Source organism: Lathyrus oleraceus, chromosome 3 (genome assembly GCF_024323335.1).
Source record: "Lathyrus oleraceus cultivar Zhongwan6 chromosome 3, CAAS_Psat_ZW6_1.0, whole genome shotgun sequence".
Classification (NCBI taxonomy): domain Eukaryota; kingdom Viridiplantae; phylum Streptophyta; class Magnoliopsida; order Fabales; family Fabaceae; genus Lathyrus; species Lathyrus oleraceus.
Genome location: NC_066581.1, coordinates 31831741 through 31856445, shown reverse-complemented (window position 1 = coordinate 31856445; position 24705 = coordinate 31831741). Strand labels below are relative to the sequence as shown.

The window sequence follows — 24705 nt, the reverse complement described above, 5'->3', positions numbered from 1 at the left end:
AGTAGGCTAAACCCACTGGAAACTACTCCCCAATAGAGTCACCAATTAATTTCTGTAGCGGTAAATTCATGACCATCAAGCTATAGATAAGCTAGACGTCAATAAAACCAGAGTCGCCACCGCGCTTTTATTGTTTCCAAGGGAAAAGCGAAAAGTACGAACAAAACCCAAAAGATAAGAAGTTTTCAAATCAAAACTAATAAAATGCCAGAGATTACAGGTAAGGGGGTTGGTTACACAGAGGGAAAGTGTTAGCACCCAAAGTGTCCTAGGTACTCCTATGGAGCCCTTTCTTGTGTGCATATGTGTTTTTGTACAAATGATGGTCTCAATTTAGAAAACAGACACAAGCAAAGAAGATTTTTGAAAGGGGGAGAGATTTTGAAATTAAAGAAGTGGGGAGGAGATGAAGAGACTAATCCTAAGCACAAATTTAAAAGTTGAGAGTTGAAAAGATCTGACCAATGGGTTGTAATCCAATAGACAAGAATGTCATATAGAAACCCAAATTTCCCTTGGACTTTAGAATCAAGCAATAATCAATACACAAATAGCAAGGTGAAGAGAAAGGCATCAAATAAAGATAGCCACATCCAAGCTTAGCAACTCCTTGATCTTCTTCAAAATTTCCCACGTATCAGATGACTTCAAAGATGGCATAAGACACAGGTTCAAAATAACAGCTTCACAATGATCATGTTGCAGATAAACTCAGATGGATTTTCCATGTTGTATCAGATGAATGTTCACTTCACAAGCACTTGGTTTCATGAAAGCTGGCATTGGCCAAGTCCTTTGCATAGGGAGTGTTGTCTAAATTCTAAGTCCAAAAGTCTCAGATCAAACCAACAATCCACACAAGATGTTTTTTAGGTTTTTTTTCTTATTGTATACATTAAGGTCAAAAGATCAAACAAATAAACAAGTATATACAAACACAATATATCACAAAATATGGCCCAAGTGGGCAAAGTGAAAATGGCATTATAGTAAACAAATTGAATGGTATGAATAATGGCAAATGAATAAAGCTTAAAATTAAAGTGCATAAAAGTAAATGGCTTGAAATTAAATGTTAGTTGTTAATTGATTAGAAGTTAGTATTGTTTTTGCTTTGTTTTTATTTAAGTCATTCTTTGGAGAACACTCAACCCACTTATCACAAGTATGGATCCTTGAACCAAGACATCTTCCAAAGGAAGGAAAAAAGGCCAAGTTTCCACACAATACCATGAAAGAGGGGAGACTTACAATCTCACTAACTAGAATGTTATGTCTTTTGTATCACAAATTTAGCGCTATGTTAAGCAATCGTAATTGGACTTATGTAGAAGTCACAACTATTTGAGGTTGGGCAATAGAATTTTGGTGTTAATGCATGTTAGAGACATAGTATAATGCATTATGCTCATGAAACATACCACACACAAAAAGAATATGCAAAAATGGTGGACCTAATCTCATCCATACTTATGTTGATATTGTTGGTGTAAGCCCTAGAGGCCAATACATTTTGGTACTTGTATCGAATAATAAAAGGCATTCTCTTTATTATGGTTGATTAATAAAGTCCCTGGAATAGATAGTCCGTTTAATGTATTAAGTATGACTTAATCATGAGAACACATTAAACATAAGGACACTATTCCTAAAGTATCCGTAGTCGAGCTTTAGTCTGAAGTGGGATAACATTAAAGCATTAAGACTATTATGTTTGTAGACTGATGATCACATCTCATGGATCATGGATAAAGAGTTATCAAGTCTTAAACATAGGTATGGATATTAGGAGTAATATTTATACCGGATTGACCCGCTATGAGAATACTATATAGAAAGTTATGCAAGGTGTCATAAGTTATTCTCATGGTGATAATAGTGTATTCCACTCTTCGACCTGAAACCACTATGGATCCTAGATGTAGAGTCGAGTGCTTTATTGCTGATCCAACGTTGTCCGTAACTGGATAACCATAAAGACAGTTGATGGGTACTCCACAAAGCATGCTGAGGGACATGAGTGACCTAGATGGAATTTGCCCATCCTGCATAACAGGATAAATGTCTATGGGCCCAATATTGAACTGGACAAGGATGACACGGTCTATGCCTTGTGTTCAATATAGACATAAGGGCAAAGGGGTAATTATACACATAAGTATTATCACAGAAGGAATTGTCAGATCACATGACATTTTCGTGTCTTGGGTAGCAGTGATGTGTTGCTAGATACCGCTCACTGTTTATTATGTTAAATGCGTGATTTAATATAATTGCCAACGTCACGAAAACCTACAGGGTCACACACAAAGGACGGATTGATGAGAGATAGAGTAACTAAGGAATATCGTAAGGTACGGTGCCCTTAAGTGAGTTATAGAGCATCGTAAGGTACGATGTACTTGAGTAGAATACGAAATATGGTAAGGTACCATGAGCTTAAGTGATTTTGGGCATATTATAAGATATGGGCCAAAATACACTTAAGTGGGCTTTTAGCTTGAAGCCCACACAAGTGGTTCTATAAATAGAACCCTTGTGCAGAAGCAAAAATTTGCGGTTGCATTCTTTTCGTTTTCACTCTCTCTCTCTCTCTCACTCAAAGCCTTCATTCGTACCAGCTAGCACTGAGATTGAAGGAACCCGTTCGTGTGGACTGAGTAGAGACGTTGTCATCGTTCAACGTTCGTGATCGCTCCGTGGATCTGCATCAAAGGTTTTGATTGTCACAAGAGATCTGCACCAAAGGTTTCAACCGTCACAAGAGGTAAATATTCTATCACTGATCATGACCATTCGTAAGGATCTCTAAAGGAAAAAAATTTAATTTCCGCTGCGTTTTGGACCGCAATTTTCCTTCAGATATTGCAATCAACTAGCCTTAGGATATAGATATATCATAGGTCCATGACATGAATGAATAAAGAAGGGGAATGAGATGGAGAGGGAGGGGAAATGGATTCAACACAAATTGGTCAAAGGAGGACTTTTACCAAATTAAGATCATTCATTCATTTTGGGAGATGGAATGTACATTTCATCAATCCCCTAAATCCAATGATCTTAATCTAACAAAGTCAAATCAACCTTGACCAAGGCCCAACAACACAAGTCAATTAAAATGGCTCTACACAATTTATTTGGCATTTAAACAATTAAAAATAATAAAAATATGCATTAAATTAAATTGTGGTTGGTCAATTTCCTAAAACCTCATCAAAACACCAAAAAAATAGCCATGAGATTTATCATAAGTCAAACAAGGTCAAAGGACATTGGAGAAAAAATTTCATAATTTTTAGAAACTTAAAAGTATTTTTAAACAATTAAAAATATTCACAAAATAAATTAAATCATGAAAAATATTAATAATGATCCAAAAAATAATTTTAATTCAGAAAATGAAAGAGGGTTTTATTTAAAAAGTTTTGGTGAAACTCTCATATTTTTTGGATCAATATTGAAATTAATATGAATTAATGAAAATAACACAAATAAAATGAAATTTGAAAAATCAGAAAAAACTTGGACCACTTGATCTCCCTCATTAACATACATGCAGATCAAGTGGCCACAAGGGCGCGTTCCATGATGGAGTTGAGTCAGCACGCCAAACAAATGGTAATCAAAACCAACGCTCGTGATTAAAACAAATTGAAATGATCATGTGACTCTGGACCATGCCATCTCATCACCATAACAAACCTCCAGTCACCTTCTCAGGCGAGCTTCGTTGGACTGGTCCACTCATCACCATCACAAAAATAAAAAAAAAATAAGGACATGATTTCAAAGTAAAAGTGGCACTAGTCACGAATCTGACCTCAATTCATCCTAACTCCAAGTATATTGAGAGATACATGGAGTTGAAATTTGAGGTACATGATTTGAGTTGCTTCGATTTGACCTCAAAGCAACTCAATCTTCTTACCTACATTGGTAGGACTTCAGACAACCAAGGATCCAAGAGAATTGTGTAAAACTGAGAGAGAATCGAAGAGAAGAAAAATTATGGAAAATACCTTCAATGTTGTGCAGAATTCGATTGCTCTTGCTTTTATTCTTGCTTGACCTCACTCAGGAAGCTTGCAGAAGTAGATTAAAATTGAACAAAGGCTTTGGATCCCTGGAGTTTTCAATCTCAAAACAGTGAGATTCAAACTCAATTTTCAAATAAAATTCTCAGGTTTCTCCTTTCAAGTGGAAGGGTTTAGGGTATTGGAGCAAACCTGGCGCGAAGGGGGTCCTCAATTTTGATGTTAGAGGTCTCTATTTATAGCTGCAACTCATGTTATTTGCACCTTCAAATTCAACTCCCAAATTTGGCAATGGATGATGCATGCTTGCATGGCGTGTACAGGCCCATGAAGTCACTCATTTAGGTCCATAATTAAGTGAAAATGAGTGTGAAAGCAACATGGAATGCAAGGCAAATGTGTATGGCTGTTTGGAGTTTTGATTTTGCCAAATGATGATGTTATGTTCACGCCATGCGTGGACCATTCAAATCTTGTCCAAAATGAATGAAATTAGACTTTTTAGAATGGTTAGGTCAAGAGGAACAACTCTTATGTTGAGCACTTTTCCATTTTAAGCTTTTATCATGATGAATTTGATGTGGAAGTTTGGAAATTTTAACATATCAAAAATATTTCTAAGTGTCAAGCCATATGTTCACTTATTCCACCTTGGCTAACTTTTTATATGAGCTTCAAATGAGAAACGTGTCTTTATAAAAGTTGTAGCTCTTTCAAAATACTTCAAAATAGTTACAAATTTGACCTTATTCGGATTTCAGATGAATGAGTTATGCATTTTTGAAGTTGAGGAAAATCACTTGTTCAATGGCACTGGTCCAAAATGACCTATAATGTATCTTCATATCACATGCTCCTAAAATTTGAATTAGATATTCCTCCAAACATCAAAGTTGATGTAGACACCTTTACTTTTATTGTGCAACTTGGAAATCTTTCATCTCATAAAAAATGAGCAAGTTATGGCCTTGGGAAGTTGACCTCAAAATTAGGGTTTAGACAAAATGACCTATAATCTTTCACCATAAAAAATGACTTCCCAAGCAAAACTAGATCTAGAACTCAATATTAAAGTTGTTTGTAATGTGATTTAGAGTAACTTTTCTCTTGGAATCATTTTTATATGAAAAAAAGTGTAGGCGATAGGGTCTAGGGGACCCCAGATTTGATCAGATGAATTCCTCTGGTCAACCACCACCAACCAACTTGCTATCTTGCAATTCTCTTGACTTTTAGAACTCATGGGAGATCATATATGCATAATATGATGTTGAAGTATCCCTTGAAATATTTGATCAATTGTTGAAGAAGCTTGGTGAAAAAGTTACACAAGATACCCAGATGAACTAGGGTTTCCAAGGCAAACCAATTCCAAACTCTTGAAGAATTCTTGATCAACATAACATGCAAAGATCATAGGAATTAATATTTGATGCCTAGAGCCATTATAGACCATTTATTGATTGAGCTCTTAGCAATGAGGATCTTAAACCCTAGATATGAGCTTGATAGATCAAAGGTGATCATGTGCCCTACCTACAAAAGAGTTAGACAAATGCAAAGACATATTTTTGGTATTTTGGTTAGTAAATGATAAAATATAAAGCATGATACAATCACATGATGCTTTGTGATCTCTCCCAAAACAAACCCAATGGATGAGGGGTAAGGAGGATGCCAAGGTATGATCCCAATGCCAATGCATATGATGAGATAGCATGAGGGATCTTAGGGTAAAAATTAGGGTCTTACAGTGACAACCCAACGTGTGAAACATAGGTGTACACGACTATCCACGAGTCCATCATGTGTATGTACTGAGCTCAGGTGTAGAGCTTCACTCATGTAGTAAAACCCCAACCTAACAACGAGTATAACAGATAATATCCAGTATAAATAATATTTAAGGAGATAAAGAATGTGATCAATAAAGCGAGTAAACTATAAAGGTAAACACCCAAACAAACGGAGAAGTAATCAAAACTAGGCTCGACTCCTTTTAGCGACTAAGAAGCATTCTAAGTAGTAGAATCTCCCCAGTAGAGTCACCAGATGAAGCTAGCAGAAATATACCCGAACGCATCGCACACTCAAACATACAATAGAGTCGATATCAAACTTTATTTATTCCCGAAGGAAATGGAAAACATCGATAAAACCCAGGGAAAAGAGATATGTTGGGTAAGGAAGTCAATTATGCAAGGGGAAGGTATTATCACCCCTAACATACATGGTATTCCATGGAAACCATTTTGATTATTCTTGCTCTAATGGGTGTGATATCTAAGTATTACTTGCAAAAGAATAGGGGAAAAAGAAAAAAAATAGATAGAGTGCTCGGTGAGGATTAGGGCCCTCATGCCTACGTATCCTCGTACTACAATAAGGAATTCAGAGCTTTGTAATTTATAGAACTAATAATGGGATATGAAAGGAATTGTGATAAAGGTATGGTTTGAACCAAAGGATAATGTGGTTTGAACTCCAACAAGGGAAGGAATCTGAACCCAAGAGTAAAATTTACGTTGACCAATATGTGGACTAGTCGGAGCATTCGCCACTATATATGGTATGCCCGAAAACAAAGAGAATTAAGTATTTAGTTTCGTAGCACAAACAACTTTTGGTTCACAAGCATACATTGAATGGAGCTCAATGAGATAGTATATTTGGCTCAAAGATAACAATATATCACACGAGTGAATGGTTCAATGATTGAAGGTAGATCATGGTTCATGAAAGATATGAATGGTGCACTAAGGTGGAAGGAATAATTAGGAATGTGCTCGTCAAGAGTTCGAAGCCTTTTGCCTAAGTATTCTCATCGTGCAATGAGAAAATCAGAGTACTTGTAGTTCGTGGAACCACAAGAACAAAGTAAGAGATTGGAGGTGATGAAAAGTATAACTTGTACCAATATAATGGTGGAAACAAAGAGCCGTTCTCCTAAGCAACATGGAATGATAAGACAAACACAACTTCAACGGTTAACTACAGTGGAAATAATGTAACTTGTACAAACAGACAATTATGGAAACAAATAGGTCTTTACTTAAGCAGCATGGACTGATAAGACAAACACAACTTCACTTCAAGGGTTGGCTGCAGTGTTGTATAGTATATGGAATAATATACTACCTTAGGGAAAAAATAGTTTGAAATCAAGGAAGAATTATATATTGGATCCATGAAGGAATAAACTCTGAACCGAAGAGTAAACATGCGTCTTAGCCAAAAAAGAAGGAATACAGTGTTTGGTTTCGTTGCCAAACATCTCTTGGTTCACAGGGTGGACTGCCGTTATATCGTCTTAAAAGGATGTGCATGGAATCCAAAGAGGATCTATATTTTTATATAAAAAGATGGCATTGATTGATGAATGGAGAAATAAAAAATAAGGTAGCTCGCGGAGAATCTGAATCCTCGTGCCTACGTATTCTCACTGTGCAATGAAAAAGTCATAGCTTTCGTAGTTCAGCCTACTACGACTGACAATAAGAGAATGATTAGGCAAGAGGTATGATATATGATAATGAAAGATGAAGAAGACTTGGCAGTCATTTGACGTGAACCACACTAAAGTCAATGAGTAAAGGTGAATACGATGAGCAATTGGGTCATTCGTGTCGTACCCAAAGATATTTAGAATGACTTAATGAAATTCTCCACTTTCATTCATTCTTTACGACTTAAGGCTCATGGCATGTGATTCTCATCGTAACTTTCAAGTTTTTGAAGAAGAAATTGTTGGTGTAAGCCCTAGAGGCCAATACTTTTGGTACTTGTATCGAATTATTTATTAATAATAAAAGGCATTTTCTTTATTATGGTTGATTAATAAAGTCCCTAGAATAGATAGTCCGTTTAATGTATTAAGTATGACTTAATCATGAGAACATATTAAACATAAGGGCACTATTCTTAAAGTATCCGTAGTCGAGCTTTAATGTGAAGTGGGATAACATTAAAGCATTAAGACTATTATGTTTGTAGACTGATGATCACATCTCATGGATCATGGATAAAGAGTTATCAAGTCTTAAACATAGGTATGAATATTAGGAGTAATATTTATACCGGATTGACCCGCTATGAGAATACTATATAGAAAGTTATGCAAAGTGTCATAAGTTATTCTCATGGTGATAATAGTGTATACCACTCTTCGACCTGAAACCACTATGGATCCTAGATGTAGAGTTGAGTGCCTTATTACTGATCCAACGTCATCCGTAACTGGATGACCATAAAGACAGTTGATGAGTACTCCACAAAGCATGCTGATGGACATGAGTGTTCTAGATGGAATTTGCCAATCCTGCGTAACAGGATAAATGTCTATGGGCCCAATATTGAACTGGACAAGGGTGACACGGTCTATACCTTGTGTTCAATATAGACATAAGGGCAAAGGGGTAATTATACACATAATTATTATCACAGGAGGTTCTGTCAGATCACATGACATTTTCGTGACTTGGGTAGCAATGATGTGTTGCTAGATACCGCTCATTGTTTATTATGTTAAATGCGTGATTTAATATAATTGCCAACGTCGCGAAAACCTATAGGGTCACACACAAAGGACGGATTGATGAGAGATAGAATAATTAAGGAACACCGTAAGGTACGGTGCACTTAAGTGGGAGACGAAATATGGTAAGGTACCAAATACTTAAGTGATTTTGGCATATTATGAGATATGGGCCAAAATGCACTTAAGTGGGCTTTTTGGCTTGAAGCCCACACAAGTGGTTCTATAAATAGAACCCCTTGGGTAGAAGCATTGTCACTCCATTCCACTCAGACAGAAATTCAAGTAGAGACTTGGAATTTTGTTTCCCTCTTTCTCTCACTCAAAGCCTTCATTCATAACAGCTAGCACTGCGATTGAAGGAATCCGTTCGTATGGACTGAGTAGAGACGTTGTCATCGTTCAACGTTCGTGATCACCCCGTGGATCTGTATCAAAGGTTTTGATCATTATCAGAGATCTGCACCAAAGGTTTGAATCGCCACAAGAGGTAACGATTCTATCACTGATCATGCCCATTCGTAAGGATCACTAAATGGAGAAATTTTTAAATTCCGCTGCGCCTTGGATGGCTATTCTCCTTAAGTGGTATCAGAGCCACTTACGAAACCATGAATCTGATAACTGTTTTTGTTCTGTAATAATATGATTAAAGACAGAATGAATCAAAGGTTAAATTAAGATCGATCAAGTTACATATATGTGATATATGTAATCCTGATGCAAAATGCATTATATATGATATAGTGTTCTTGTTTCGTTCATTCAAAAACCTCGATGATTGTTTTCTTTTGAGCGATCAATGGTCGTTTGCTTCTTGATCCGACATTAGTATGGTGAAGCAATGACGTGTTGATCAATCATACTGAATTAACAATCGAGACGTGTTTGACGGTCTGAAATTGGTGCATCAGGGTTAGTGACGGCACAAGGGTTGTGTTGTCAGAGAGTTATGCGATTCGGGATTGACTGCACAAGAGTTGTGCGTTCTAAACACTTTTCCGAACAGTGTTAACCGGTTAACGCGTAGGGTTAACCGGTTAACGCAATACGAAATAATTTTTTTCAATTTTGGAACAGTGTTAACCGGTTAACGCTTATGGTTAACCGGTTAACGGAATGCAAATTAAAATTTTTGAAATTTTCAAACAGTGTTAACCGGTTAACGCATTTGGTTAACCGGTTAACGCAAGGCGGAAAACAGTTTTCCAAAACATTTTCAAACAGTGTTAACCGGTTAACGCATATGGTTAACCGGTTAACGCAAGGCAGAAAAGAATTTTCAAAAGGTTTTCAAACAGTGTTAACCGGTTAACGCATATGGTTAACCGGTTAACGCAAGGAAAAATTCACTCGTTCGGCTAGAAAAGTGCTTTGAAGTATCAAGTGTTGATACGAAAACGACGTCAATTTTAAATGAATTGTAAATTAAAATTTTCGAGCAGCGGAACACCCGTTCCCGCTGTCCGGGCAGCGGACCCCCGGCTAACTCTGCGTAGTGTGATCGGTCGTCGAAATTTAATTTGATTTTAATTAATTAAAAGTATTAATTATAATAATAATAAAGTGTTTATTATTACCTTGTGGTGATCGGTTATGGCCTTAGTTTTCCTTTGTTTGATTTTGGGTTTTAAAATACGACCTGCGTGTCGTGCCTCTCTCTTAATCTCCAAAATGTAACTTCTTTTCTCATCTCACTCCCTCGTATGTAAAACGAGTTTCTTTCATGTAATGTAATGATATGAAGAAAGCAAAGAAGTCAGTGCCAAAGGAGGACAACCTTGAAGATCTTGCTTAGAGAAGCTTAGATCGTCGTAGGTTAGCTTAGGTTCTCTCATTGGCTTGGGAGAACAATTGCGCTAGGGGCCATAACTGTTTCATTTTGTTTGTATGTATGTTCATGCATGTGAGAGACGGTTTATATGATAAACAAGCCGGTGAGATCAGAAAATTGCAATTCCCTCAAAATTAAATATTAAGTTTATGCTTTCCAAGTTTTAACACTCATCAAGACTAGTAATGGATAATGTAGGTTTCGCCTACGCGAGGTGCATGATCTATATATTAGTAAGGTGCGATGGGATAATTGTAATATCCAACTGTTAAAACAATGGGTCAAACTTAACTAAACAAATTATAATAAGATTATATATATGTTTAGAAGCAAGAGTTGGGAATAATCCATATGATGGATTGGAATAAGGAGTTATTCACCCAACTGAAATTTTCGAGAGTTGTATGAGATACAATTGGAAGGAGTTCCTACCTAAATAACCTAGTTTTGTGTAATCCGCCTACGCGGACTTAGAACGAAGTGAAATATGGATCTCGACCCACTAGAAAATCTTCCAACGGGATTTTCCGAATCAGATGATGAGGGTCATTTGTTTTGAGTAAAATAGTGGGAGCATATTTAATTAAAGGCCTAATTGAATATATCAATGATACTTATATTTTCATTAATCCTTATGTAGATTACCATGACATCAAACACCTCTAACAACATCCTGCGATCAATCCTTGATAAGGAAAAATTGTTTGGGACAAATTTTCTGGATTGGCACCGAAACCTGAGGATTGTCCTCAAACATGATAAAAAGCTGTATGTCTTGGAGACACCTGTTCCTGAAGAGGAACCTCCTAGTTCTGCACCTAAGGCAGAAAGAGATGCTTATAAGAAGCATGTCGATGATGCCAATGAAACTGCGTGTCTCATGCTGGCTACCATGAACTCAGAATTGCAAAAGCAACATGAGAACATGTCAGCGTTCGATATGATCGAACACCTGAAGTTGCTCTATCAAGAGCAAGCAAGGCATGAGAGGTTTGAAGTTTCAAAAGCCCTTTTTCAAAGCAAGTTAGCTGAGGGAGCCCCTGTAGGTCCCCATGTACTCAAGATGATTGGGTATGTGGAAAACCTTGAGAGATTGGGTTTTCCCCTCGAAAAGGAACTTGCAACTGATTTGATCTTGCAATCGTTGCCAGATAGTTTCAGTCAATTTGTCCTAAATTTCAATATGATTGATATGGACAAATCTCTTCCTGAACTGCTCGCCATGTTAAGAACTGCCGAGCAGAATCTGAAGTCAAAAGGGAAGTCCATTCTGATGATCGGAAATGGAAAGAGACAGAACAAAAGGCCCACTAAGCAGAGTGATAAGGGGAAGGGCAAGGAAGTTGCCAATCCCAGACCCACTACTGCTTTGAAGCCTAGTGGAGGTATAGCAAAAGAAGGCACCTGCTTCCATTGCGGTAAGACCGGACACTGGAAGAGGAACTGCCCAAAGTACCTGGAAGATAAGAAGAATGGAGTAGAGACTTCAACTTCAGGTATTTTTGTTATTAATTTATCTATTTTTGCATCATGGGTATTAGATACTGGATGCGGTTCTCACATTTATACAAATGTGCAGGGCTGAAAAGAAGTAGAGATTTGGCAAAAGGTGAAGTCGACCTACGAGTTGGCTATGGAGCAAAGGTTGCTGCTTTAGCCGTAGGAACTTTTGTATTGACTTTACCTAGTGGTTTAATAATTCAGTTAGAGAACTGTTATTATGTACCTGCAATTAGCAGGAATATTATTTCCATTGCTTGTTTGGACAAGTTTGGTTTTTCATTTATAATAAAGAATAATTGTTGCTCAATTTATTTGAATGATATATTCTATGCTACTGCACAAATGAACAATGGACTATATGTCCTTGATCTTGAAATGCCTATTAATAACATTAATGCAACTAGGTAAGAATATTAAAACTCTTCGATCAGATCAAAGTGATGAGTATTTAATCCTAGAGTTTGATGACCATCTAAAAGAGTGTGGGATCCTATCCCAACTTACTCCTCCTGGAACATCCCAATGGAAGGGTGTACCTGAGAGAAGAAATCGAACCCTGTTGGACATGGTCCGATCCATGATGAGTCACACCAATCTTCCAAACTCCTTTTGATGACGTACACCATTGACATTAGCTTACACACTTAACCGTGTTCCATCCAAAAGGTTGAAAAGACACCATATGAGATATGGAGTGGTAAGAGACCACATATGTCTTACATAAAGACTTGGGGTTGCGAAGTTTATGTGAAACGACAAATTTCAACTAAGCTTAAAGCCCAAATCTGACCAATGCTTATTTGTGGGGGTATCCTAAAGGAACAAGAGGATATTACTTCTACAATCCTTCAGAGGGCAAAGTGTTTGTCGCTCGAACTGGAGTTTTCCTATAAAAGGATTTTAATTCCAAAGGAACCAGTGGGAGGAAAGTAGAGCTTGAAGAAATTCAAGAATCACAAAGCATCGATACACCTATGGAGGAATTAGAGCAGGAAACACAAGTAGTTGTGTAAGAGCAACCTGCTCAAGTAGAACAAGACCAGCGTAGGTCAGACAGGATACATCACCTACCTGAGATATATGGATATCTGATCAAGGTGATGTATTACTCATGGATCAAGATGAGCCTGTGACCTACTCATGGAATCTTCGCCTTGATGAAACAGTAAAACTGTATGGATTCATCAAGAACGAAGATGAGCCTTGTGTCTACAAGAAGGTTAGTGGGAGCATGATCGTATTCCTGGTATTATATGTAGATGACATATTACTCATTGGAATCGATATCCCTACCCTGCAACAAAAGTCTTGGTTGGGGAAATGCTTTTCTATGAAGGACCTGGGTGAAGCAGCCTATCAGGATCTATAGAGATAGATCATGAAATGCTTGGCCTAAGTCAGAGTACATAGACAAAGTGCTGAGACGCTTTAATATGAATGATTCCAATCTGGTTATGTGTTTTGCTTAAATGGTGGCACTGTGAGCTTGAAAAGTTCAACGCAAGATGCGGTTGCTGATTCTACAACTGAGGCTGAGTATATTGCTGCCTTAAGTGCAGCAAAGGAAGCTGTTTGGATCAATAAACTTGGCATAGTCCCTAGCATTGTGGACCCCATTGGTCTCTATCATGATAACAATGGTGTTATCGCACAAGCTAAGGAGCCTAGATCTCACGAACGATCCAAACACATACTTAGGCGTTGTGCGAAAATATGTAAAGTACCTACACTAGACAATATAGCTGACCCACTGACAAAGCCTCTTGCGCAGCAGAAGCATGATGACCATACTAGATCAATGGGCATACGGGGTATGTCTGATTGGCTCTAGTGCTAGTGGGAGATTGTTGGTGTAAGCCCTAGAGGCCAATACTTTTGGTACTTGTATCGAATTATTTATTAATAATAAAAGGCATTTTCTTTATTATGGTTGATTAATAAAGTCCCTAGAATAGATAGTCCGTTTAATGTATTAAGTATGACTTAATCATGAGAACATATTAAACATAAGGGCACTATTCTTAAAGTATCCGTAGTCGAGCTTTAATGTGAAGTGGGATAACATTAAAGCATTAAGACTATTATGTTTGTAGACTGATGATCACATCTCATGGATCATGGATAAAGAGTTATCAAGTCTTAAACATAGGTATGAATATTAGGAGTAATATTTATACCGGATTGACCCGCTATGAGAATACTATATAGAAAGTTATGCAAAGTGTCATAAGTTATTCTCATGGTGATAATAGTGTATACCACTCTTCGACCTGAAACCACTATGGATCCTAGATGTAGAGTTGAGTGCCTTATTACTGATCCAACATCATCCGTAACTGGATGACCATAAAGACAGTTGATGAGTACTCCACGAAGCATGCTGAGGGACATGAGTGTTCTAGATGGAATTTGCCAATCCTGCGTAACAGGATAAATGTCTATGGGCCCAATATTCAACTGGACAAGGGTGACACGGTCTATACCTTGTGTTCAATATAGACATAAGGGCAAAGGGGTAATTATACACATAATTATTATCACAGGAGGTTCTGTCAGATCACATGACATTTTCGTGACTTGGGTAGCAATGATGTGTTGCTAGATACCGCTCACTGTTTATTATGTTAAATGCGTGATTTAATATAATTGTCAACGTCGCGAAAACCTATAGGGTCACACACAAAGGACGGATTGATGAGAGATAGAATAATTAAGGAACACCGTAAGGTACGGTGCACTTAAGTGGGAGACGAAATATGGTAAGGTACCAAATACTTAAGTGATTTTGGCATATTATGAGATATGGGCCAAAATGCACTTAAGTGGGCTTTTTGGCTTGAAGCCCGCACAAGTGGTTCTATAAATAGAACCCCTTGGGTAGAAGCATTGTCACTCCATTCCACTCAGACAGAAATTCAAGTAGAGACTTGGAATTTTGTTTCCCTCTTTCTCTCACTCAAAGCCTTCATTCATAACAGCTAGCACTGCGATTGAAGGAATCCGTTCGTGTGGACTGAGTAGAGACGTTGTCATCGTTCAACGTTCGTGATCGCCCCGTGGATCTGTATCAAAGGTTTTGATCATTATCAGAGATCTGCACCAAAGGTTTGAATCGCCACAAGAGGTAACGATTCTATCACTGATCATGCCCATTCGTAAGGATCACTAAATGGAGAAATTTTTAAATTCCGCTGCGCCTTGGATGGCTATTCTCCTTAAGAGAAACCTTGTTGCTCCTTAAAGCTAGCGGAAATATGAAGGAGAATTGCGGTCCAAAACGCAGCGGAAATTAAAATTTTCTCCTTTAGAGATCCTTACGAATGGTCATGATCAGTGATAGAATATTTACCTCTTGTGACGGTTGAAACCTTTGGTGCAGATCTCTTGTGACGATCAAAACCTTTGATGCAGATCCACGAAGCGATCACGAACGTTGAACGATGACAACGTCTCTACTCAGTCCACACGAACGGATTCCTTCAATCTCAGTGCTAGCTGGTACGAGTGAAGGCTTTGAGTGAGAGAGAGAGAGTGAGAAAACGAAAATAATGCAACCGCGCTTTATGCTTCTGCACAAGGGTTCTATTTATAGAACCACTTGTGTGGGCTTCAAGCTAAAAGCCCACTTAAGTGTATTTTGGCCCATATCTTATAATATGCCCAAAATCACTTAAGCCCATGGTACCTTACCATATTTCGTATTCTACTCAAGTACACCGTACCTTACGATGTTCTATAATTCACTTAAGGGCACCGTACCTTACGGTATTCCTTAGTTACTCTATCTTTCATCAATCCGTCCTTTGTGTGTGACCCTGTAGGTTTTCGTGACGTTGGCAATTATATTAAATCACGCATTTAACATAATAAACAGTGAGCGGTATCTAGCAACACATCACTGCTACCCAAGACACGAAAATGTCATGTGATCTGACAAAACCATCTGTGATAATACTTATGTGTATAATTACCCCTTTGCCCTTATGTCTATATTGAACACAAGGCATAGACCGTGTCATCCTTGTCCAGTTCAATATTGGGCCCATAGACATTTATCCTGTTACGCAGGATGGGCAAATTCCATCTAGGTCACTCATGTCCCTTAGCATGCTTCGTGGAGTACCCATCAACTGTCTTTATGGTTATCCAGTTACGGACAACGTTGGATCAGCAATAAAGCACTCGACTCTACATCTAGGGTCCATAGTGGTTTCAGGTCGAAGAGTGGTATACACCATTATCACCATGAGAATAACTTATGACACTTTGCATAACTTTCTATATAGTATTCTCATAGCGGGTCAATCCGGTATAAATATTACTCTTAATATTCATACCTATGTTTAAGACTTGATAACTCTTTATCCATGATCCATGAGATGTGATCATCAGTCTACAAACATAATAGTCTTAATGCTTTAATGTTATCCCACTTCACACTAAAGCTCGACTACGGATACTTTAAGAGTAGTGTCCTTATGTTTAATGTGATCTCATGATTAAGTCATACTTGATACATTAAACAGACTAGTTATTCTAGGGACTTTATTAAACAAACGTAATAAAGAAAAAGCCTTTTATTATTAATAAATAATTCGATACAAGTACCAAAAGTATTGGCCTCTAGGGCTTACACCAACAAAATATACCCGAGCGCATCGCACGCTCGAACATACAACAGAGTCGCCATTAAACTTTATTTATTCCCAAAGGAAAGGGAAAACATCGATAAAACTCGGGGAAAAGAGATATATTGGGTAAGGAAGTCGGTTATGCAAGGGGAAGGTATTAGCACCCATAACATCCATGGTATTCCATGGGAACCATTTTGACTGTTCTTGCTCGAATGGGTGTGATATCTAAGGATTACTCGCAAAAGAATAGGGGAAAAAGAAAAGAATATATAGAGTGCTCGGTGAGGATTAGGGCCCTCATGCCTACGTATCCTCATAGTGCAATAAGGAATTCAGATCTCCGTAGTTCATAGAACTAATAATGGGAGATGAAAGAAGTTGTGATAAAGGTATAGTCTGAACCGAAAGATAATGTGGTTTAAACTCCAACAAGGGAAGGAATCTAAACCCAAGAGTAAAATTGATGTTTACCAATATGTGGACTAGCCAGAAGCGTTTGCCATTATGTATGGTATATCCGAAAACAAGGGAATTAGGTGTTTGGGTACAAGCCAAATAGCTCTTGGTTCACAAGGTGACACAAGATAGAGCTCAAAGAGATAGTGTATTTGGCTCAACGATGGGTATATCACATGGAGTGAATGAAGGTAGAATATGAGTGCATCATAGAGATGAATGACCAAAGTCATAGAATTTACGGGTTTGGTAATAAGTGACTGAAGAAGTGTAATTTGAAACCAAAGATCAGGGTATATTGGAATCCATAGGAGAAATAGAATTTGTACCATAAAGGGAAACATGCTTATTGGCCAAAAAAGAAGGAATACAATGTTTGGCTACGAGTCAAACAACTCTAGGTACAAATGCAGACTGCCAATATATCATCCTAAAATGGTATATATGGAATTCTAAAGAAATTATAATTTAATTTCAAAGAAACAATATGTCACTAGGGTGAGCAATTTAATGATTGAAGGTATGTAATGGATCATGAAAGATATGGATGGTGCGCTAGGGCGGAAGGATAAATAATTAGGATTATGCTCGCCAAGGATTCGCATCCTTGTGCCTACGTATCCTCGTTGTGCAATGAGAAAGTCAGAGCATTCGTAGTTTATAGAACCATGAGAACAAAGAATAGAGATCAGTGATGAAAACTATAACTCACACTAATATAATGGTAACATGGGAACTCATAAGGGAGAGTGAACTTTGAACCAAAGAGTAAATTGGCGTCTTAGCCAAAAAGAAGGAATTAAATGTCTGGGTACGATCCAAACAACTCTAGGTTGACAAGGTGGACTTCTGTTATATTGTCCTAAAAGGGTATATACGGGGCGCAAAAGAAAGTACGATTGGGTACAAGGAATAGTATATCACTTGCTATGGAACAAACAGTTCGAGATCAAAGATGAGTGGTATCTTGGATCCATGAAGGAGATAGACTTTGAACCAGAGAGTAAACAGGCGTCTTAGCCGAAAAAGAATGAATTAAATGTTTGGGTACGATCCAAATAACTCTTGGTTCAAAAGATGTATTTTCGTTATATCGTCCTAAAAGGATGTACGTGGAGTCCAAAGAAGTATATTTGATCTCAAAAGATGGTCTTGATTGATGAATGAAGAATGAAGTGTGTTGTAAATATTAGATTGTAAATAGTAACTATTTCTATTAGTAATGAGGCCCATTAGTCAAAGCCCATTAGGTTTTCTATTCTCTCTTATGTAAAGCATGTAGATGTAACATGTAAAAATAACTTTTTAATATATCAGTAAAATATTTTACAACATGGTATCAAGAGCTCCCGATTTTGGGGGATTCGCTTCCGCCTAAACCCTAGCCGCCTTGTAGCGGAGTTTTTTTTTACTGCAGTTTGCACTTTGTTGTTATTTTTGGGTGTTTGGGTCATTGTTGTTTTGTGTTGTAGCACATCATGCTTCTTGTTTTTGTTCACTCATCTTTGAAACCCTAACCCATCCTGTTTCTTGGTTTGTTTTCTCTCGATTATCCTTTCAATGACTGAGATTATTAATGATCAACCACCTCCACCTCCACCTCCACCTCCACCTCTCACAAATCTAGCAGTTACTGGTAAGAGTTTGTGTTCCCGATCTCTTACTGTTTGTGGTAATATTCCTAAGAATGCGTGGATTCTTGACTCTGGTGCTACTAATCATATGATATTTGATTCCACATTATTATGCTCTTATACCACACCTTCGAGTATTCCTTATATCACTGTTGCTGATGGCTCTCATGCTTGTGTTGTTGGCACTGGAAATATTGACTTGCAACCTCCATTCCAGTTGCAATCTCTGCTTCATGTTCCCACACTTTCCCACAATTTAATTTCCATCCATAAGCTTACCCGTGATCTGAATTGTAAAGTAATTTTTTCTATGTCCCATTGTGTTTTTCAGGACCTTACCACGGGGCAGACGATTGGAATTGCTAAGGAAAAGGAAGGGTTATACTGCTTCTCTGATGACCATCTAAAGGTGTTGTCCTCCTGTTTCCAGTCTCAGTCTTCCTCTTCAGCCTCACAAATTTGGCTTCAGCACAAGCGTCTCGGTCATCCTCCATTTTATATAATTAAGTCTACGTTTCCGTCGTTGTTCTTACACCATTCTGTTGAGTCTTTTAAGTGTGATGTTTGTCAGTTGGCAAAACACAATCGTGTATCTTTTCCTTCCAGTTTTAATAAAAGTGATGAACCTTTTGATTTGATTCATTTTGATGTTTGGGGACCTGCCCCTACCTCTAATATTTTTGGTGCAAAATGGTTTGTCTCATTTATTGATGATTGTACTCGGGTAACTTGGATTTTCTTGATGAATACTAAATCCGAAGTACCACAAATATTTATCCAATTTTATAATATGGTACAAACGCAATTTGGGAAAGGCATAAAAAGAATTCGTTCTGACAATGGTAAAGAATATGTCAATCATACTTTTTCCAACTTCACTAGTAAACATGGCATTCTACATGAATTCACATGTGTTGACACCCCACAACAAAACGGTGTCGCAGAAAGAAAAAATCATCATCTACTTGAAGTTGCTAGATCTCTCTTTTTTCAAATGTTTGTTCCTACCTCTTATTGGGGTGAGGCAATTCTTACTGCTGCCTATCTGATTAACCGGGTCCCATCTCGAGTGTTAGGTAATAAAAGTCTTGCCCAATTTATGCTTTCACGTTTTCCATTTGTTCCTATCTTACACACTCTTGAGTCTCGCATTTTTGGTTGTGTTGCTTTTGTTCATGTTCACAAACAATATCGCAACAAATTGGATCCCCGTGCTGTCAGATGTATCTTTCTGGGTTATGCACCCAACAAAAGAGGGTACAAATGTTATCATCCTCCGAGTCGAAAATTCTTTGTCTCCAAAGATGTCACCTTTCATGAAAATGTGTCATATTTCACTCGTTCTCAGTCTCAGGGGGAGAACATAAGTGACTTAGAGTCAGAGTCAGAGTCTGAGTCCGAGTTTCTGATCCTTGGTCCTAGCCTCCCTAGAACACCTATCAGTGTTCCCTCTCTTGAACCCGAGTTGTCACCTAGTTTGAGTTTGAGTCTGAGTCCTAGTTCAACACCTGAATCTGAGCCAGTAAGTGTTCCTGGTCCTTCAAGGCCTTTTGTTTTACAGGAATCAGCACCTCCAACACCAACTCTAGTGTATCAGAGAAGAAGTAAACCTGACCTTCTCCAGAAACAAATTCAATCGCCTGAACCGGAGGTAAGTACTGAAAATGATTCCTCTAGTGATGATTGTGCCATTTCTGATACTTGTGACACTAATCCAGTTGATTTACCCATTGCTTTGAGGAAGGATAAAAGATCTTGTCCCTCCCTATATCGACACCCTATCTCTCAATATGTCTCCACTAAACATCTTTCCACATAATATCAAAGTTTTATTGCAGCTGTTGATTCTGTGAAAATCCCATCATCTGTTGAAGAAGCATTGCAAAATAGAAATTGGGTCCAAGCTATGGATGAGGAAATGAGAGCACTTGAAAAAAATGGTACTTGGGAGATTATTGAAAGGAAAAGAGACAAAAGTCCAGTTGGATGCAGATGGATCTATACTGTAAAGTACAAATCTGATGGTACACTTGATCGGTACAAAGCAAGACTAGTGGCAAAAGGTTATACTCAGACGTATGGTATTGATTATGAGGAGACATTTGCCCCAGTGGAAAAGATGAATACTATTCGAATTTTACTATCTCTTGTTGCTTCATGTGGATGGGAATTGCAACAGTTTGATGTTAAAAATGCGTTCTTGCATGGAGACTTAGAGGAAGAAGTGTATATGGAGATTCCACCAGGTGTTGGCATAACAAATGGAGCTAACAAGGTGTGTAAATTGAAGAAAGCCTTATATGGACTAAAGCAGTCCCCTCGGGCATGGTTTGGAAGATTCACAAAGGCAATGATGTGTTTGGGCTATAAGCAAAGTCAAGGAGACCACACTTTATTTTTTAAACATTCAAAAGGAGGAAAACTGACTGTACTTCTTGTTTATGTTGATGATATTATTGTTACAGGAGATGATTTGATTGAGAGACATTTCCTCAAAGAGAAATTATCAGCAGAGTTTGAGATGAAAGACCTTGGGCAACTCAAGTATTTCTTGGGAATTGAGGTAGCCTACTCAAAGCAAGGGATCTTTATTTCTCAAAGGAAGTATGTGCTTGATCTTTTGCAGGAAACTGGCAAACTTGGATGCAAACCTGCAATTGTTCCCATTGAACAAAATCACAGGATAAACTTTGAGGAGGAAAGTGACAAAGTTGACAAGGGTCAATATCAGAGATTAGTGGGAAAATTGATTTACTTGGCACACACTAGACCAGATTTGGCATATGCAGTCAGTGTGGTGAGCCAATTCATGCATGATCCGAGGGTGAGACATTTGCAGGCTGTAGACCGCGTTCTACAATATCTTAAAGCAACTCCAGGGAGAGGACTTTTGTTTAAAAGAGGTGGAAATCTAACTATGGAGACTTACACTGATGCGGATTATGCCGGATCAGTGAGTGACAGAAGATCTACGTCAGGCTATTGTACTTTTCTGTGCGGTAACCTTGTAGCTTGGAAGAGTAAGAAGCAAAGTGTAGTTGCTCGATCAAGCGCCGAGGCAGAATTTAGAGCTATGGCACTAGGAATTTGTGAGCTATTGTGGATGAAACAAATTCTAGAAGACTTGAAGATACAATGTGAAGGTCCTATGAAATTGTTTTGTGACAATAAATCGGCTATTAGTATTGCTCATAATCCTGTTCAGCATGACAGGACTAAACACATTGAGATTGACCGACATTTTATCAAAGAGAAGTTGGATAGTGGACTGATAACTACATCTTACGTTCCTTCCGGGCATCAGCTGGCAGATGTGTTAACAAAAGGCTTACCAACAGAAAGATTCAGGCAACTTACTTGCAAGCTGAGAATGATAGATATCCATTCACCAGCTTGAGGGGGAGTGTTGTAAATATTAGATTGTAAATAGTAATTATTTCTATTAATAATGAGGCCCATTAGTCAAAGCCCATTAGATTTTCTATTCTCTCTTATTTAAAGCATGTAGATGTAACATGTAAGAATAACTTTTTAATATATCAGTAAAATATTTTACAACAAAGTGTTAATAAAAAAGTAGCCCCGTACGCAAACTAACTCGTATAGAACTGGTGTATTTAGAATGAAGTGCTATTTTATTAACTAGCATGTATACTGGTATAGAAAAACTATTTTACAATCAAGCAAACTAAATACACCGAACTAGAGTGAACAGTAGCTTGGTCTTGTTGGCAGTATACAAAAATATGAAACCAGAAATTAAACATCAAAAGATAGTGATTTAGATTTAGGCTTTAGCAACCCGATCTCCAGCTAAGAGCAGCTTTATCATCTAATCTCTATGCAAACTCACCAAAATTTATTCTTCACATATTACAAGGTAGCATGAACGACGGAAATAGAACTACATCGTTTACTTTCATCAAAAACGCCACATAAAAGCCACCGTGAAGATACTGTAACACTTCAAATCTGAATGTGGAACTTGGAGGTGTAACGGTGTGTTTTTTATTCAAACTGTGTTCATGCTTCAGTTCAGATTTTCATCTTGGTTCGGAGTTTGTTTCGATTTAGTTTGGTATTCGTATGAGTTCTTCTTAGATTAGACTCGGAAACTTGGTTCAGAGTTCAAAGTATTGATTTGGACCAGCTTTCGACTCGAGTTCGTGATCGGCTCGGTTATTGTCCATGGTTTTGGTACAGAACTTTATCGGTTCTTGTTGTTAGTTTTGCCCAAGTCTTGGTAAAGAACAGAGGATAGTTTATGCTCCGTTTTTTTTTTAAAATTTGGTTTACGGTTGAATGATTATTATGTTGTTGGTTTTTTTTCTGTTTTGGTTATAGTATATTGAATTATTATGTTTCAATTGAGGTTCCATAACTCGCACACCGAGTGCTTGGTGAAATGCTTGAAGTGAAATTCTTCTCTATTTTTCCTTGTTTCAATACTGTTTAGGGGTTCTTTTCCTCACTGTTTTGGATCTTGGTGATTCCTCTAGTGGTTATGACTTTTTAACCGGGTTTTGGTTTTGGTAATGAATTTTTGTCGGTTTCTTGTGGTTTATGGTGAATTATTGATGATGGTTGAAATTGACGATGGTGAAGGTCAAGTTTTGATGCTGAATTTTCTATAGTTTTTGTTCATGGCAAGGTTTGGATTTTCATGGTTATCGTTCACTCAAGATGAAAAGGAAGATAAATATATAAACAAGCATGCAAAGATAACTCAAACAAGCAAGCAAGAAAGCATTCATGGAGTGATAAATAGAGTTCGAGGCTTACTGATCGGAGAACTTCCGATGGTTCTTCAACGGCGGCGCAAATTCAATATGGTAAACAAATTCTTCAATTTGTCTTTATTTCTTCTTCATCCCCTTTCTTTTCTTCCATTTGTTTTTTTGTGGTTGTTGATTTTTTTTATGCTTTAATCATGAAAAAGTATGAGGTGAAGTGTGGTGAGGGTTTATGCTCAAATTGATTGAAGTTTCAAGGTGAAGCTTCAACAACCATAGAGTTGACCTCTAGTGAGGGAAACTCGAAGAATGGAGAATGGAGAATGAAAACTTGAGAGAAAGTGAAGAATGAGTGGAATCAAAAAAGTGAAGAAGAAGCTCCTTAGTGAGTGAATGATGAATGCTTATATAGAACTAGGTGATGTATGATTATAGGTTGAAAATTGATTAGAAATTAGTTGGGGTTGTTTAGGGCACTTTGGACAATTGCTCAAAGTAGTTAGAAGTTAGTTTGTGGAAGTTTAAGATAGTTAGAGTGATTAAGGCATGGATGTATGTGGATTTTCATGCATGTGTATATGCTGAATTTTTAGTGAATATGAAGAAAATTGGATGAATTTACATGGCATCATTTGAATACAAGTTTGGGTATTTATATGGTATGAATGAATGACTCATAGATACACTTGGATTGATGTCCACTGATAAAATGATGTATCACATGAATGCTGAATTTTTCTTTTAATGCTCATGATTTATGAGGTTTTACTTGTTGTATAGAAGTAGAATGAAAGTGATACATAAAGTGATATGGTTGTTATATGCTTGTAATGGTTTTGTTTGTATGGTATAAACTAAATTATGTAATATGCTTGTAATGACATAAAGTCATGTAAAGTGAAGTCATGTAAGTGTAAAGATAATATTTAGTGACTTTCGAACCTTATGTATATGGATTGAAAGACCATGAATAAAAAAAAAGGAAATTATAACTCAAAGTGTATGTATGGAAATGAATTCCAATGAATGCTTAGGGAATTTACCCATGAAGTGAAAAGTGACTTAGTGAATCACTTAGAAATTGAAAATGTATCAAAAAAATAAAAAATGCAAGTTAGGTTGAATGACCTACAATACATGTTATATAAAAATGTGTGAAACGCATGCTTGATGGTTTAATACAATAAACAATTTAAAATCATGCTTTGGATAGAAGTAAGAATTCTAACTTTTTGTAATGCCATGCACATGGTACGCTTCTTGTGTACACGATGTAATGACTTAAAGAGGGAGGACAAATAGGTTTAGGAATGTCTATGATAGTGGTCAAATGTATGGTC

General features: G+C 37.4%; 1 long non-coding RNA gene across 2 annotated transcripts; it reads left to right on the top strand.

Annotated features, from left to right (window-relative positions):
* Positions 1 to 22286: 22286 nt before the first annotated feature.
* LOC127132296 (uncharacterized) lies at positions 22287 to 24415 on the top strand. 2 transcript variants are annotated; one of them, XR_007806660.1, is made up of 3 exons: positions 22287 to 22631; positions 23267 to 23464; positions 23572 to 24415. It is a non-coding gene; the product is annotated as an uncharacterized LOC127132296 (long non-coding RNA). The 2 variants fall into 2 exon arrangements; XR_007806661.1 differs by having other exon boundaries at positions 22287 to 23464.
* Positions 24416 to 24705: the final 290 nt, after the last annotated feature.